This window comes from Pieris rapae, chromosome 11 (assembly GCF_905147795.1).
Source record: "Pieris rapae chromosome 11, ilPieRapa1.1, whole genome shotgun sequence".
NCBI lineage: Eukaryota > Metazoa > Arthropoda > Insecta > Lepidoptera > Pieridae > Pieris > Pieris rapae.
In genome coordinates, this window is record NC_059519.1 from 403,065 (window position 1) to 418,963 (window position 15,899).

Below are 15,899 nucleotides of genomic sequence, written 5' to 3' on the forward strand. Positions count from 1 at the left end.
TAAAGAATTCTCAACGAAAGTCCCATTTATTATATTTGATAGAAGTATGGAGTATCGCTTCAAATACAAAACTTAAACAACTTCAGATTATTCAAAATAAATTAATTAAAACCCTCTTTGTATTAACGTACTAAACACTGGATTAATGAACATTAAGTACTTGGATAAATAAGCAACATGTCTCTTAGTTTAAAAAAATAACCACATACAAGGATTACTTTTAAATTCAATTCCACACGTAGACGACAGAACATCAATCACATGCATCTACATAAAATCAGCGCAGAATACGGTCGCACAAATGTAAGTTATTTAAGAGCAAGTCTTTACAGCAGCTTGCCTCCTGCGATACGGCAAATGGCAGTGGACTGAATACGCCTGCGAAGGTTTTTTGGTATACTTTGATGCAGTATCGTAAGGTGGCGCAGTATATTTTTACTGTTTATGTAGATTAAATGAAGGTTTTTAATCAGAATAAACTTGTTACAACCTAGTTGCGCTATTAGGCTTTTTAAGTAAAGACAATAGGTAATAGCCTAAAAAAATATTGGTTGTAGCCTGGATTGAAACACGAAACCTCAACATTGAAGGTTGCTAACTGGGCTAATACTGCTGTAAATGTTCGATTTTAATCAACTATTTATTACGGCCATTACCTCATTGTGACAGGTAACAATAGATCCAATCAAACAAAAGCTTACCTATTCACGGTAACAATTGGCGTAGTTATAACCAGAAACATACCTGCACGAGACATAGGTCACACTTTTTTTTTCTAAACATATAAGTCGATTACTGAATCCTTAACTTAAATATACGAAACGGTAGTGTTAGTTACACCACTTACTATAAACTTACTATAAACTACACCACTTACTATAAATAAACCAACAGACAAACTATCAACTAAAACTATCATTAAGATTTAATCGTCTAGAACGGAAAGAATATATACGCAAATTAATTTAATTATTTAAATAGCGCGATGTTACGAGTGCTTCTCAGCAACCGTAGTCATCTGAAGAAATTCTAAAGAAATAAATAAGTAACTGGGTTACAAACGTCATAAATTTCAATTATTTAATTTGATTTTACGATTATTAAACCTCCGATGTTTTGCGTGTTGATGAAATTAAATAAATACAGGGGAATATAATTTTGTCCCATTCGCTGTCAAGACTCATCGTCCGAGGGGTTTTAGAGGTATAAGGCTTTTTAAGGAAATAACAAATAGTTTAGTTTAGTTGACACGAAAATAGACTTGTTTTTCATAACATATTTTAGTTATTATATTATATATGGATATATTAGTTAGTTTTTATAAAAGTAAAATGTATAAAGTTGTAATTGCAATATTAACAGAATATGTTAAATATTAACTTTTTGTTGCAGTACATAAATGTAATGATTCAATAATAGAGAAAGTGTGTGTGTCAGTGTGTCCATTGGTTGCGGATGACTCTATAAATATGGACAACCCGTTTGTCCCCCTATCCTACCAATAATATAAATTGAATCTCCCATCACAAACATACTTTTCACTTAGAAGTAGGTCTCAACCGCTATTTATATTTAATTATCAGTTATGTGACTTTGTATGTATTTTATGGCAAAAGAAATAAATTATTTCTTTAAAAAAGTCAATTGTAAAATCATAATTCGAATGCACTAGAGACTATTTTCTTTTTTATGGCTCCTTTATTAAAAAAACACAAAAGACAAAGTAAAAGTAAAGATTAAGCTCTACCGTATTTTTTTAAATTTTGAATCTCATCTAACTCCAGACTGTTTAACTGTATGCATAAATCTGTCTTTCCCGTGTCCCATAAGGTTACGAAAGACAGATATTTTCGTCATTTTCACTTTGAGTGTTGTTGACAACCTTGGTAACTATATTCTATTCGTATATAAACCCAACCTTCGATCGTTGTAAAATACATATATAATGTAACTTTTTAACGCCACTGCGTCCCTCCGGTGAAGGGTAGGTCAAGGCAACAATGCAACCGAGTATTAATACCATACGAGCTTCGTACTAGACCTCTATTTATGAAGGCCGATTAGTCTGGCTTTGCATCTAAAATTGAAATGAACATTGCTATCTGATGCAAACGTGCTGAATAGTAAATTAATATTATTTTTTTCATAAGTGTCACTTATATATAAGAAAAAAAGTCAAGTTAAGAACGATTATATGTATGTTAAATTCAATTAATATGATATGGCAAAAAAAAATGGTTTAAAAAAAAACAATTAAAAACGCACATTAAGATTAAGGCTTCATTAAGTCGTTATTACTATAAATGTAAATTCCATCCAGGTCCTTCCTACAAAAATAAAAGTATACTCTTTGGTTTCATTATTCCGGTAAATTGTGCATTTAAGTTGGTAATTTTGATGTTCAAACTTCGCAAAAAACCTTCACAAGTTAAATAGAAACTGTAGCCACGGTTGTATAATTCACATTCTTTACGACTCTGCAAAACAAGACTGTGATGTAATTAAAGAATTAAATGGCTTTAGGTTTTACGGCCAATAATAAAACAAGCCTATAAGCTACGAACAGCCATTTTTGCTCGGCCGCCATCTTTCCGAATTCGAAGTTAATGCACAGCCCTCAGCTTGATTTTAAATTGTTTCTGACTGAATATTCAAAACTGTAATGAATTTTTAAGATGTACTCGCTGAAAGTTTTGCCACGAAAATTCGATATTTGATTTAGGTCAAACGACCAGATATTAATGGTAACTTAAAGCACTTTCTTTTACAGAAGAAATTAATTATTTAAAATAAGTTATGACCACTATAACTTACCACGAAAACAACCTTTGTAGATTTACCTTTGAATAGAATAATATTCCGTATGTAATGAATAAATGCATTGCAAAAATATACTTTAAAATGTACGCAACGCTAACCCTATTTGTACTACCCACATATATAAAATTTGTTACTGCTACTACTTACTTTATCTACCTAATTCATTAACTATCTGTATGTGTTCCTCCTAATGTATACAAACGTAAACACAAAATTTTTAAATACTGCATCTCAGAGTAAACACAATTTGAAAAAAACAATGTATTTTGGTAAATCCGAATCACTTTTTATGATTAAGAAGCTATTCAAGAAAACCCTGAAAGAACCTCGAAAGGGTACTTTATTCGCCTGCAAACATTATACAATAAAACAAGGGTTGTAACCGTATTTATTCTTGGAGTTAGTGGTTTTAAAAACGCAAATATTACTACGTCCCTTGAGCAAAGCTTGTTTATTCAAATAATACCCACTGGATTTCAACGTTCTCCCAAACAACATTTAACTTTTAGGATAGACAATAGAGAATTCGTTTTTGTGATAAAAACGAATTTTTATAGTTTCAAGCTGGTAACTCAGTAACTGGTATTTGGAATTCAAAACTATTATATTATGATGATAGAGGCTTGGATTCCGTTTGGATTTGATGTTGTCGTATGAAAGAAAACTATAAATAGATTATGGAAAAGCCGATAAAAAAATATTTCATGATTCATTCATAACATTTTCAACCGTGGTGGAAGGTAGTCCATAGCCGTGTTAAAAGTATTATTAGCCGTGTTATAAGTGTTATTATTCAATTTTTAACAATAGTGTTAGCTTTTATAAGTCAAATTTGAAGTAATACAGAATACGTAAAATCAGTGAAGTGAATAATAGTGAATCTAATCAAGCTATGAAGTGCCATGGCTGTAATAACGTATTAAATGTCGGTCATTTTTTAAAGTGTAATAATTGCAAACGCAAGTTTTGTTATGAATGCCTTGATGTTGCTGCCGGGTCGACTAAGCAGCTCAGTGCTGAGCAATTGGCATCACTTAATTGTCCTCTGTGTCAGAATGTAACTCGGCGTAAAAACAATGACGATAATACTCCTGTCCGGCGGGGTCGCAATAACCAATCACCAAGCGCCTCCTCATATATAACGACGTGTAAAGAGCCGGAGTGTGATTTTGCCACGAAAACTTCTGCAGGCGCTGACTTTTCTAAGCAGCCGGTTACGTTGGACAGTATTAGCAAACTTATAGACTTGAAACTGTCCCCTGACTCATCGTTTATGCTAAATCTACGGTCCGCGCTTAGAAAGGACTTGAAGGACATGGTGACCGACGAGGTTAGCCGAGCTGTTGAGTTGGTAAAGGCTGACTTCACGACGACAACGGATTTTATCATCTTAGAACAAAATGATTTGAAGTCAAATATTGCAGACAAAGACAATCGAATCAGGGTACTCGAGACTGAACTTACGAAATCTCAAAACACGTTATCAAAACTCCAGAGTCGTTTATTTACAGTTGAAAAGATTTCACGTGACTTAAACCTCGAGATTCACGAGGTACCCGAAAGCAAGTCTGAGAATCTGATGGAGTTATTCAAAAAACTCTGTGAGTGTTTAAATGTTGTGGTATCTGAGAGTGATGTTAAAGCATGTCGTCGTGTAGCTAAGATGGACTCAAACTCCAAAAGGCCGCGAAACATACTAGTTACCCTCTCAACGCAGCGTCAGCGTGATACACTCTTGTCTGCGTTGACTCGCTTCAATAAGTCCCACCCTGACACCAAACTATCTACTACCGATATTGGTATTGGCGGCTCGTCGTCGAGCAGGATATACTTGTCTGAACATTTGTCTCCTGAAGCTAAAGAGTTACACCATGCGGCACGTAAATTTTCTACTGACAAGAACTACAGGTTTGTTTGGGTGCGATATGGCCAAATTTATGTTCGTAAGGATGAATCAAGCCCGGCCATTCTAATTAAAAGTCATGATTCCTTCACTAAATTGTCTTAATTGTTATTACTACTACTAATTTGTTTGTTTATCATTGCTTAGTAAGTTACTTGATCAATTTTTGTTTTTATATACTGGATCACACGTTATTTCCACAATGATTAATATATTTTATCAAAATGTAAACAGAATTCGTAGCAAGTTAACTCAATTTTCTTTAAATCTGTTAAATTCTAACTTCGATATTATATGCTTGACGGAAACGAACTTAAATATGAGTGTTTTCGATGGCGAAGTTGTTGACGCCCGTTACAATCTCTTCAGACGAGATCGTGCGGATTCCTCCAGTGCTAAAACCGAGGGAGGTGGAGTTTTACTCGCCGTCCATAAAAAATACCAGGTCATCCGTCAAGCATCGTGGGATAGTGATATGGAGGATGTCTGGGTTACTCTTATTCCTGAAGCACGTGACACTTCTCGCATAAATTTATGTGTTTGCTATTTGCCTCCTGATATTAGAATTAACAAGCTTGAACTCTTTTATAGCCATTGCCAAAATTTACTTCTTAATCGTTTCCCTTTGGATAATTTCTTATTAATTGGTGATTTTAACACACCTGATTACTCTGATTCGATTAATCCCTCTCTGTCAATTTCCCCTAACCCGAGTAAGAAGCTCCTTCTACTAAATGAATTAATGTCACTGTGTAATCTAAAACAGCATAACTTTATCACAAATGCAAACGCTCGCTTGTTGGATTTGGTGCTTTCTAATATAGATTGTATAAGTGTCAATGAAACACTTGCATTAAGTTTGTTAGATAAAAATCATCCCGCAATTTTGATTACTCTTTCTCCGATTCAGATTTCTAAAGGGCTTCAACGCGCTAACATTAAACGGCTTAATTTTGCTAAATGTAATTTTGAAAACATTAAATCTGAACTCCAGTCTGTGAACTGGTCCGAAATCTTATCGTCCCCTTGTATTGATGAGTGCACCGAAGCTTTTTATGAGCTTTTATTTGAAATAATATCAAGAAATACACCAAGTTGTTGTAGCAAATTCTCATCTTATCCAGTCTGGTACAGCAAATCCTTAATTAAATGTAATAAAGAAAAAAACTTATATCATAAACGGTTTAAGAGGTTTGGGAATCCCCGCGATTACGACGTTTTCTCTTTGCTGAGGGAGAGATGCAAATTTCTTACCAAGATTTGTTACGACAAGTATATCGCATCCATCGAGGACTCGTTGGTCAAGGACATAAAATCATTTTGGAGATTTGTGAATAATCGCAAAGGCCATATTTCAGTGCCTCACACCATGACACTTGAAAATACTTCTGAGACAGACGGTCAGGGGATATGTGACCTTTTTTCGCGATACTTTGGTTCAGTTTTTGACGATAAAACTAATAAAACTATATACACTGACCAATCTGGTGCTGTAAATAACACGTATTTTAATATATTATCTGGCTTTTCTATTACGGTAACAGATATCAAACGTAAAATAGATAGTTTGGATATTAACAAAGGGGCGGGTCCTGACCTTCTGCCTCCTATTTTCATAAAAAGTTGCGGAAAGGAGTTGTCCATTCCATTATGTGTTCTCTTTAATAAATCGTTAACTAGTGGTGTGTTTCCTAAGCGCTGGAAAACTGCCCACATAATACCTATTTATAAAAGTGGTGATAAGTCCAATTGTAAAAACTATAGACCGATAAGTATTTTATCTTGCGCTGCTAAATTATTTGAGTCAGTGATGTATACTCATCTGTTCAGTCATTTTAAGCCTGTTCTTTCAGACAAGCAACATGGTTTTGTTAGAAACAGGTCTACGGTCACTAACCTTCTGGAATACAAAAACTATCTCTGTCAAGTGTTTGCCACAGGTGGCCAAGTTGACTCTGTTTACACTGACTTCTCTAAGGCTTTTGACAAAGTAAATCACCATCTGCTCTGTCATAAGTTAGCGTCACATGGTATCCACGGCAGTTTATATAGATGGATCTGCTCATACCTAGACTCTAGAACTCAGTTGGTTGCGTTAAAGGGCTTCATCTCTGCACCTATCGCAGTTACATCGGGAGTACCTCAGGGTTCCCACTTAGGGCCATTATTCTTCGTAGTTTTTATTAATGACCTTATTCAACAACTGTCCTGCAATTGTCTCTTATATGCAGATGACTTAAAAATATTTACTTCTATTACTAATTTAGATGACTGCTTAACATTACAGCGTGATATCAATACCGTATCACAATGGTGCAAGACGAACTACATGTATTTAAATATAGACAAGTGTTTTGTCATATCGTTTACTAATAAACGAAACAAAATCGTATGGAACTACGTCATAGATGGTCAATTAGTTAACAGATCAGATGTTGCAAAAGACCTAGGTATCCTGTTCGATGACAAGCTTTCATTCCGTGCCCACTATAGTCACATCACGTCTAAAGCAAACCATCTACTGGGTTTTATTCTTAGATCCACAAAAGGTTTTAAAAATCCTCGTAGCACCTTGTACTTATACTTCAGCCTCGTAAGAAGTATATTAGAATACGGTAGTCCTATATGGTCGCCGAATTATAAGGTGCACATTGACGATATTGAACGAATTCAGAGGAAATTTCTCAGAATTTTATGTTATCGTATAAAACCTGGCCGGTCTAACTTAAATTATTGCGATAGACTCCTGAAATTTAAAGTTCAACCATTAGAATCCAGACGCATAGTCTTCGACTTAGTTTACCTTTACAAAATCACCCACTCCATTATAGACTCTCCCGAACTACTAGCTCACATTAGCCTTAACATTAGATTTAGTGCCCGTAGAGCTAACGAAGTCAATTTATTTTCCCTTCAAACTTATAAGAATAACATCTCTTTTTACAACCCTTTGACCAGGATGGCTCGTCAATATAACGAGATGGCAAAGAGCAACCACTTACTTGTGGACATATTCTGTCGCAACATCAATAAATTCATTAGTGTCGTTAAAGACATCCTCCATCGTAGGTTAAGTGCTGACCCTTGTGGTCCTGGTTAACGTTACGTTAAATTGGTGTCGAGGAACTTATTATTATTATTATTATTGTTTTTTTTTTTTACTATGTTACCTTTGTTAGTTATGAGCCTTTTATTGATGTAACATTAATTTTGCAGTGTGCACATGGTTTTACATTAGAATCCTGTTCATAACTATTAGTTTTAAGTTTATTTTTGTAAAGATTATAATGTGTTTTGTGCACCAAATAAATAAAAATAAAAATAAAATAAAATAGTCAATCTGTATGATTGACTATGAATCATGAAAATATAAGCCAGTAAACAATGTAAGAGAAAGAGCAGAAACCTCGTCTGTTGCATAGAAAATACTTCTGTACAGTGGGTCTTTTAATTTATTTAAAAATTACTAAATTAAATGACAACGTCTTGTGAAACAAGTTGTTATACTGATCAAATACATTTTTATCCGCTATATTAATAATAATAATTAAAGCCGCGTTTAATTATAAATATAAATTGTTTTTTCTTATAATACTAAATATTCTAGTTACCTTCAGATCGGAACACCTTCACGGGTAAAGGCCTCCTCCAGATCTTTATACAAAACTCTTTACATGGCTTTCTTTCTTATTTATCCATTCGCTTCCTGTTTTTTATGTATGAATTTTCCTACATGCCCCGCCCATTGCCACTTATCCGATAGAGCTTGATAAATAATTCAAAAAACAATTTTATTTTTCACTGCATACTTGGTAGACGGTTGATTTTACCAATACATAAAGAACATTTTACCATATCACCGTAACTTTATATTACTTAAGACTAATTTTCTAAAGTTATGTATTTTAAATATTCAAGGCAGATGATGTTACGTAATGTAACACGCTAATCAAATGAAATAATAGCTCGGGGTTATCATTTCAAATATTAAAGGATACATACCTACGCTCTTTAAGCATTACTGATTTATAAGCCTTGGTGCCGAATTTTGCTAGGTTATATGATATTTGAAGGTCACATGATAAAAGTTATTCAAAGAAACTCGTAAATTTATAATAATAATATTTACAGTTATATACGTATAGTAGTCAAATTCTATAGAAAACTTTTATACTTATTCCACGTTGCCACTGAAGGATCCATTTTACGTGCTTTCAATCATGTTGCCAAGATTTCGAAGATTTTGCGTAATGCTTATTTATTCTAAAGCGGAACCCAATACAGCCCTTATTGCTAGGTTTTAGCAATGGCCCATTTCTCCAATAAACTTATTATTAAACTGTGAAAGCGTTTCATTCGTTTCATAAATATAGACCTTTATAGAGTTAATTAATAAATAAAGTTAACTTGTTTTTTGGATTCAATTATAAACGACACATCATTTCATAACTTGGCCGTAGTACATTTGTGCAAAATACTATGAACTAATTACATCGTTTACGGTTCGTAAAACCACAAGTAGTATATATTAGTTGTAGGATGAAAATAGTAAATTGTCAACCCTTTGCAAGTTCCCAAGATGGCTCCGTTATAACGCCGCTTCGTCCACGGGTGTATTTCGTATTACCATAAAATGCGGAAGCTATAAAACAATGCCTGTAAGAAAATTCAGAACACGTTATATCGTAGAAAATGGAAGAGCGAAAGCAATATTTATTTAAAAGTTATACAGTCAATATATTGGCGTATTATTCTACTCTAATATCGACATAATCTTTTCTACCTATTATTTGTTTAAAGAAAGTTAATATTGTACTTTTACTAATAAAAAATAAGTACTAAACTGGGAGTAAATCACTAAAAATCTTTACGTCTACCCACAGATAAGGTACAGGAATATATAATACACAAAACCATACAAACATAGCTGTTTGGTCCTAAACAAAGTTTACAGACCTAACAATAATATGAGATTGTTAGGTAATATGAGAGGCTAATATGAGAGAGGGAATGTGTGTAGGGTGTGGAAGTGTAAATGTGAGTTTCTGTGTTTTAGAATATCTTTTTTTTAAAGTTGCGACGGTAATTGAAGGACTAGTTAATTAATTAACAAGTTACAGAAAATAACATTAACACCAAATATTATGACAAAAAGTTAGTTATTCGATACGAATCGTCAACGATCACACACAAGTGGATTTCTGAGTAGTTTCATCCCTTAACGGGCGTGAGATGTGGGATCTTCATGCATTTACTACCGCATTTACCATGCAGAGTGTACAGAAGAGTTGTTCGAATTAAAACCGTTCTGAGTTTCATCAAGGCAGAATTGAAAATACCATCCGTATCACCTCGACAACTGAGTGTTGCTTAAGAAAGTTTTTGCCGCCCAACAGTACTGTCAGGATCCAGCTGCCCACTAAAGTATTTCTGAACCTACATCAGATTTCACCTACAAAAAGTTTTTGTGAAATGGTCAAATATACTCAAACTGAAAGAAAACATTCGATGTACGTTTTGATGAATATTTATAACCGTATACATCATAATAAGCTAAGCATATTCATGAATTTTGCAATTTCGTGAACCCCTATTTGGATATCATTTTATGAATATACCTACATGTTATTATAGGACAGCAGAGCCTACGCATGACATTGTTTGCCACCTGTATAAACAATGTTCTTGATACTTGTACCTAATTTTGTACCTAAAAGCAATATAAGGTGTATATCGAAAAACCATAAACTTGAAATTAATAGGTGTATATTATGAATATTTTACTTAACAAAATAATTGTAATAAAACAAATAAATCAATCGCGCTATAACATTTTTCTGGGCCTCAGATATCTGTATATGTTTCATAATCATTAATTTTGTCAATCTAACAGGCAAATAGGTGATTAGCCTCCTGTACCTGACGAAAGCCGTTGATTTTTTAAGTCTAAGCCCGGTTTCCTGACGAAGTTTTCCTTTACTGTTCGAGCACATGTTAAATGTGCACATAGACATATAACCTTTGGCGTACAGCCGGAGATTGAACCTATGACGTCAGGGTTGAGAGTCACACACTGAACTTACAGAGCCAACACTTTATAATTATAATAATAGTGATAAAAATTACATAAATGATCAAATATCCAACGTATAGTATAACTTTTATTCGGTATTCAACGAGAACAACCCGTTGCCATGCGTCAGGAATTCAGTAGTAAGAAATACGATAAAGGTGTTGGCTCTGAGATTACAACCGTGTCTGTTTTCATTAAATTTTTCTTAAGTTTGAGGAACATAAGGTTGACCACAAAGTTCAAGTGGTAAATGTGTACATACTCGTGATTCGAAGGCACCTCAGGCATAAGAAACTTAAGTCACAGGCAATCAATGGTTATAATAATAAAAAGTAGTTCTTTATTATTTTTATTTGATTATGTCCATAGATTAGAGTCAGTAGCTATTCAGTCTTAGTTTCTGTCAGTATTTTTTAGTAAACAAAAAGCCTGCTAAAACTCCTCCTGGAGTATTATTGACAACATACCAACGTGCATATTATAAAATATACTTGTTATTTTTCAATACATTCAGACTACATGGTGCCTTACATGAATAATCAACGGTGCCACCCTTTTCTGAATCATTAAACCCTCATGTCTTTTATACAATCATTGATCGTATACGGTATAAAATAAAAAATACGCTAAAATAAATAGCAGGTGTGTATGATTACAGTCGTCCTATCGAACCATGTCTATGCTTCAATAGATTATTTATATATTCGCAATTAACGCCTTTGAAGGAAAATTTAATGAGGAAACGGCAGCGAAGTCTATGAAGAAATACTATTATTAAAACGGATGCATAAAGTGCAGTATGGTTACAAGAACTCAGATGTAACTAGAACTCAATCATATATTTAAATGTCAACCGAGAATGTTGGTAAATGTTGTTTCAATATATTAAATATTGAAACAACATCTACCAACATTTGATTTCATATTTAATATATAAAAATTAACGAGCAGTGTTGGCCTAGTGGCTTCAGCGTGCGACTCTCATACCTGAGGTCGTAGGTTCGATCCCGGCCTGTGCACCAATAGACTTTCTTTCTATGTCCGCATTTAACATTTACTCGAACGGTGAAGGAAAACATCGCGAGGAAACCGACATGTCTTAGACCCAAAAAGTCGACGACGTGTGTAAGGCTGGAGGCTGATCACCTACTTGCCTATTAGATTTAAAAATGACCATAAAAAAGATATATAATATTTAAACGAATAATATATATATATATAATAATAAAAATCAATTTTATTCAAACAAATCTGGTCACAGATTCTTTAATGTAAATTTTATATCAATATTCATATTTCGAACGCGCTTCTACTGTCTAAATTTAAAAAGAACGAAATTATTTTATGTCTGAGTGCGATGAAATCAAAAGTAGAGACCCGAACGAAGCAGACACTTTTTAGTCTAACATTTTAAAACAGAAATTCTCTATTAAAGTTTCAAAGAAATATCTCGCTTTGAAAAATCCAAATGTACTTTAATATTTAAAGCGATGAATAGATTTTACACTTTTTTTAATTTTTGAATATCTTAATGTTATCTTCTGGATTTTGGCAGTGAAGTCACGTACTTACTTATAATAATTCCTAAGAAATATCATCCTTGAATCACGTAGACTTAAAAAACTACGGTCTTCTTAATGTTATATCTACAATTATTGTTATTTATATATCTACAATTATATATATGAAGTATTGCCTGACACTATTAGTATACTCATGATGCAGGTGATTCTAGAAGGCTGAGAAATCAATTTCATAAATATACAATATCGTGCCTTTTTCAACTGAGTTATGCAACATAAAAAGTGCATTAAAAATTTAAATAACGACGTAAAAACTAATTAGCAAAAACACGCTTTTGAATATTAAGTAAATCGCGAAATGTGCACAAATTGTTAACTTCCCCGCAACGTGGAAATAACTTTCCTTTGCATAACAATATTATTGTGCACATTAGGAATACTTGTATATGTATGTAAGTTACTTCAAATCTTATCAGATACAATTTTTACTATCAGATCGTTCAATAGCGCTGCTTAAGTAACCCAGTTACAACATCAACGAATCGAATTTCCTATTCAAAAAAGGGCGGCAATGCACTTCCGAGTCTTCTGGCTATGTGAGTGCTCATGGGCGGTGGACACTCACATAGCGTGGTGGTGGTGCACTTACCATCAGGTGAACCTCCTGCCCGTTATGTCCCAGTTATGTTGTTCTCAAATCGCACCATGCATTGTAATTATTGAACAATGTGTAGTATTTAGCGTTTGAATTACACCCTAAAATAAACAGTCAAAGATTCATTTAATTATTTTTAACCAACCTTAAAGTGGAGGTTATCAGTTAGAATTGTATTTGATAATGTTAAATTTTAATAATGATTGTGTATGACTCCAAGTTCTCATGCTTAAATTCGCATATGTATATCTCACTCACTTAAATAATAGTGTCACCAATTTTTCTGTAGTTAGAATATATCCTACTAATCCGTGAAATCAGAAGTATTTAGAGGTAACTTAAGACGCATAGCTAACAGCTAGTCAATGTAATCGTTTCTTTTATCTTTCTCCTCGTTTTAAAAGCTTACGCGTTACTTTAGGTACATTAATACTTTTGTACCCGTCAAACAAAGCCACATTTAACGCGATATAAAAAACTAAGCATGATCGTGTTGAGTGTTTCATGCAAACAAGCGTAGCACGAGATGTGGGTCAACTCCTAAATCCAATGGGAACTCACGCTCTTGTTCCATAACCTGGCTAAGATATTCATAGTTTTATTTGTACCTACTTCTGCTTAAAATTTGACACGTGAGTGGGTCTCGTTTCTAGTAAAACAGGCATTGTATTGGTACGTAAAGAAATAATTATTGTCTTATTAATTGACAAGAGAAACAGATTATGGTTGGGCTTATGATAGAACACGTGACCCACTTAGATTTCTTAAAATGTATGTGTGTGTCTGCGAAAGTGTATGCAATTTAATTATGACTACATTTAGAATAAAATTGAAACCAGAATCAAAATATATTTATTATATACAATATTATACACAATAAAAAATTTTATTGATATACTTTATACAAGCTTTTTTCCCCTAAAATTTGAATAATGAAAACACCAATTTGGGGGCCACAGGTGTGAAATATATTGATTTAAGACGTATAAAAATACACCTAATCGCTCACATCAATCTTGAACGCATGACGACAGCTCGTAATTTATCGCACACTAATACTTATAACCCAAATTTTAGGCATGCTCATTTGTTCTTCAAAACCACCTCTATAATTACCTCAAATTGAATTTTGAACCTAATCATACGAACAAACAACTTAGCAATGTGTAAATAAAATAAACAAGCCGGTTTTAATGTGATGTCTTGACGAAAACTGATAAATTTATTTATATAGAATTATATTTCAAACCTATATCAAATCCGAGAGATCTATCAAATTAATAAAATTAAACATTCTAACTAATTAATATTTGGTTCGTAATTCATATATTCCCTATTTACGCTGATACAGAACTTTATTATTGAAACAACAATAGTTTTCATCAAACGCAACACCTACTATATGAGCAACGGAAGCATATTTTTCAATTTTTATACTGATATAAAACTAACCTTGGTCTAAAAACTAAAAACAGTAAATATTGATAATAAAACGTAATATTACCTAAACACGGAAACATTAAATAAAAGTCGTAAAATACTCGTGCAAAATATTTCATTTGAATAACATTCGTCCAAGGCTTAATATATAGTTGGCTGCAGGAATTTGAATTGTCGTGTTGCATGATATCACATACTTAGCGTCGGTGACGATTTCTGATCGTAGTCAAGGTCAAGTCGCGTAGTTTATGTCAAAATATACACTAATTTTTATTCTGTGTAACAAGAATTAAAAATTTAATAGAAAATATTGACAAATCCACTTTTATGCGGCAGTGTAACTTGAACCATTACGTTTAGTTATGCAAAATATTATCCTTAACTAAGCTATAAAGAACCAATAACGCGAAGTTTATGACACTAATTGCTACCAGCCTCTACGGCGTAGACTTCGTAGACATGAAAATTACTGTTTCTAAGAAATGCTAATCACGTAGATCGGGGTCTACTAGGATTAAGAATATAGAAATTCAAACATTGAATAAAAACGGTTTCAAGTATAAGCTTTTCGGGTTAAGAATACATTTAATTGTATTTTGTGACGATAAAATCCATTGCGAGGTAACAACGAAAGATTTAATCTCTTATCAGATATGGTTACGACGTGTTTACTACATACAATGACTTGTCATGCTGAGCGCTACCGTTCAAGGTCTTAGCATTTGGCCTTGAGTTTTTAAAAGCAGTTACTTGTAAATTAAAGGAACTTACCGCTATGAAAGCCTCGAATGCAAAACAGCTTTTGTACAATATCACATGACACAACAAGTCTTTATACAATGTTCACACGCGTTTCATTCCTGACTGAAAGACTTAAAATCCCATAGAAGAAGGTTGTCCAATGCTTCTTAGAAAGGTTTTACGTTTGTTGTGTTAAAGGTTGTGATCGCCAGCTGTCATAGATGGTATCGAGGCCAAGCGGCCGCTTCGGTGCGCCAAGAAAGACTGAAGTCGCCGGCGCGCGCCAGTATTCACCCTTCAACGGGACTAAAGCTTCGATACCAAAGCGCTGATTGCGCTGTACAAAGCGAGATTCCTAGTTTGATGTGGCGCTTACATTTGTATATTTTAATTCTTTATTCAAATTTAATTATTCCTGTATACTTTGAAATATTATTCTTAAAAACCTATGAATTAGCTTTAATTTGTATAATTAAACCAGGGAGTAGAGTTGCCGCCCTGACCTATGATAGCGCTTCATATAAATCGCTTTATTTAGCGATAAAGGCGCTTAACGAGCAACAGTTCGCGCCCGGCCAACGGGTCGATACGTGTAGAATAAACACACCGTACTAGGATAACTAGAGTAACCGCGGTATTGCCAGCTTTTCGTTCTCGTCCTCAGTGTTGCCGTGTCCGATGTTCACGCGACTTTACATAAGAACTCCCATTACTGTTTTGCAACACACGTCTTTATGAAGCCAT

The 15,899-nt window shown here is 33.7% G+C and overlaps 1 protein-coding gene across 2 annotated transcripts in view; it reads right to left on the reverse strand.

Moving 5' to 3' along the window:
* Window positions 1-15,403, reverse strand: part of LOC110991581 (heparan sulfate glucosamine 3-O-sulfotransferase 5) — a 31,383-nt gene extending 15,980 nt beyond the window's left edge. For both annotated transcript variants that reach the window (XM_022256982.2, XM_022256983.2), the window contains exon 1: window positions 15,186-15,403. The gene's annotated coding sequence lies outside the window, so the exon portion shown is untranslated. The remainder of the gene's footprint in view (window positions 1-15,185) is intronic.
* Window positions 15,404-15,899: the final 496 nt, after the last annotated feature.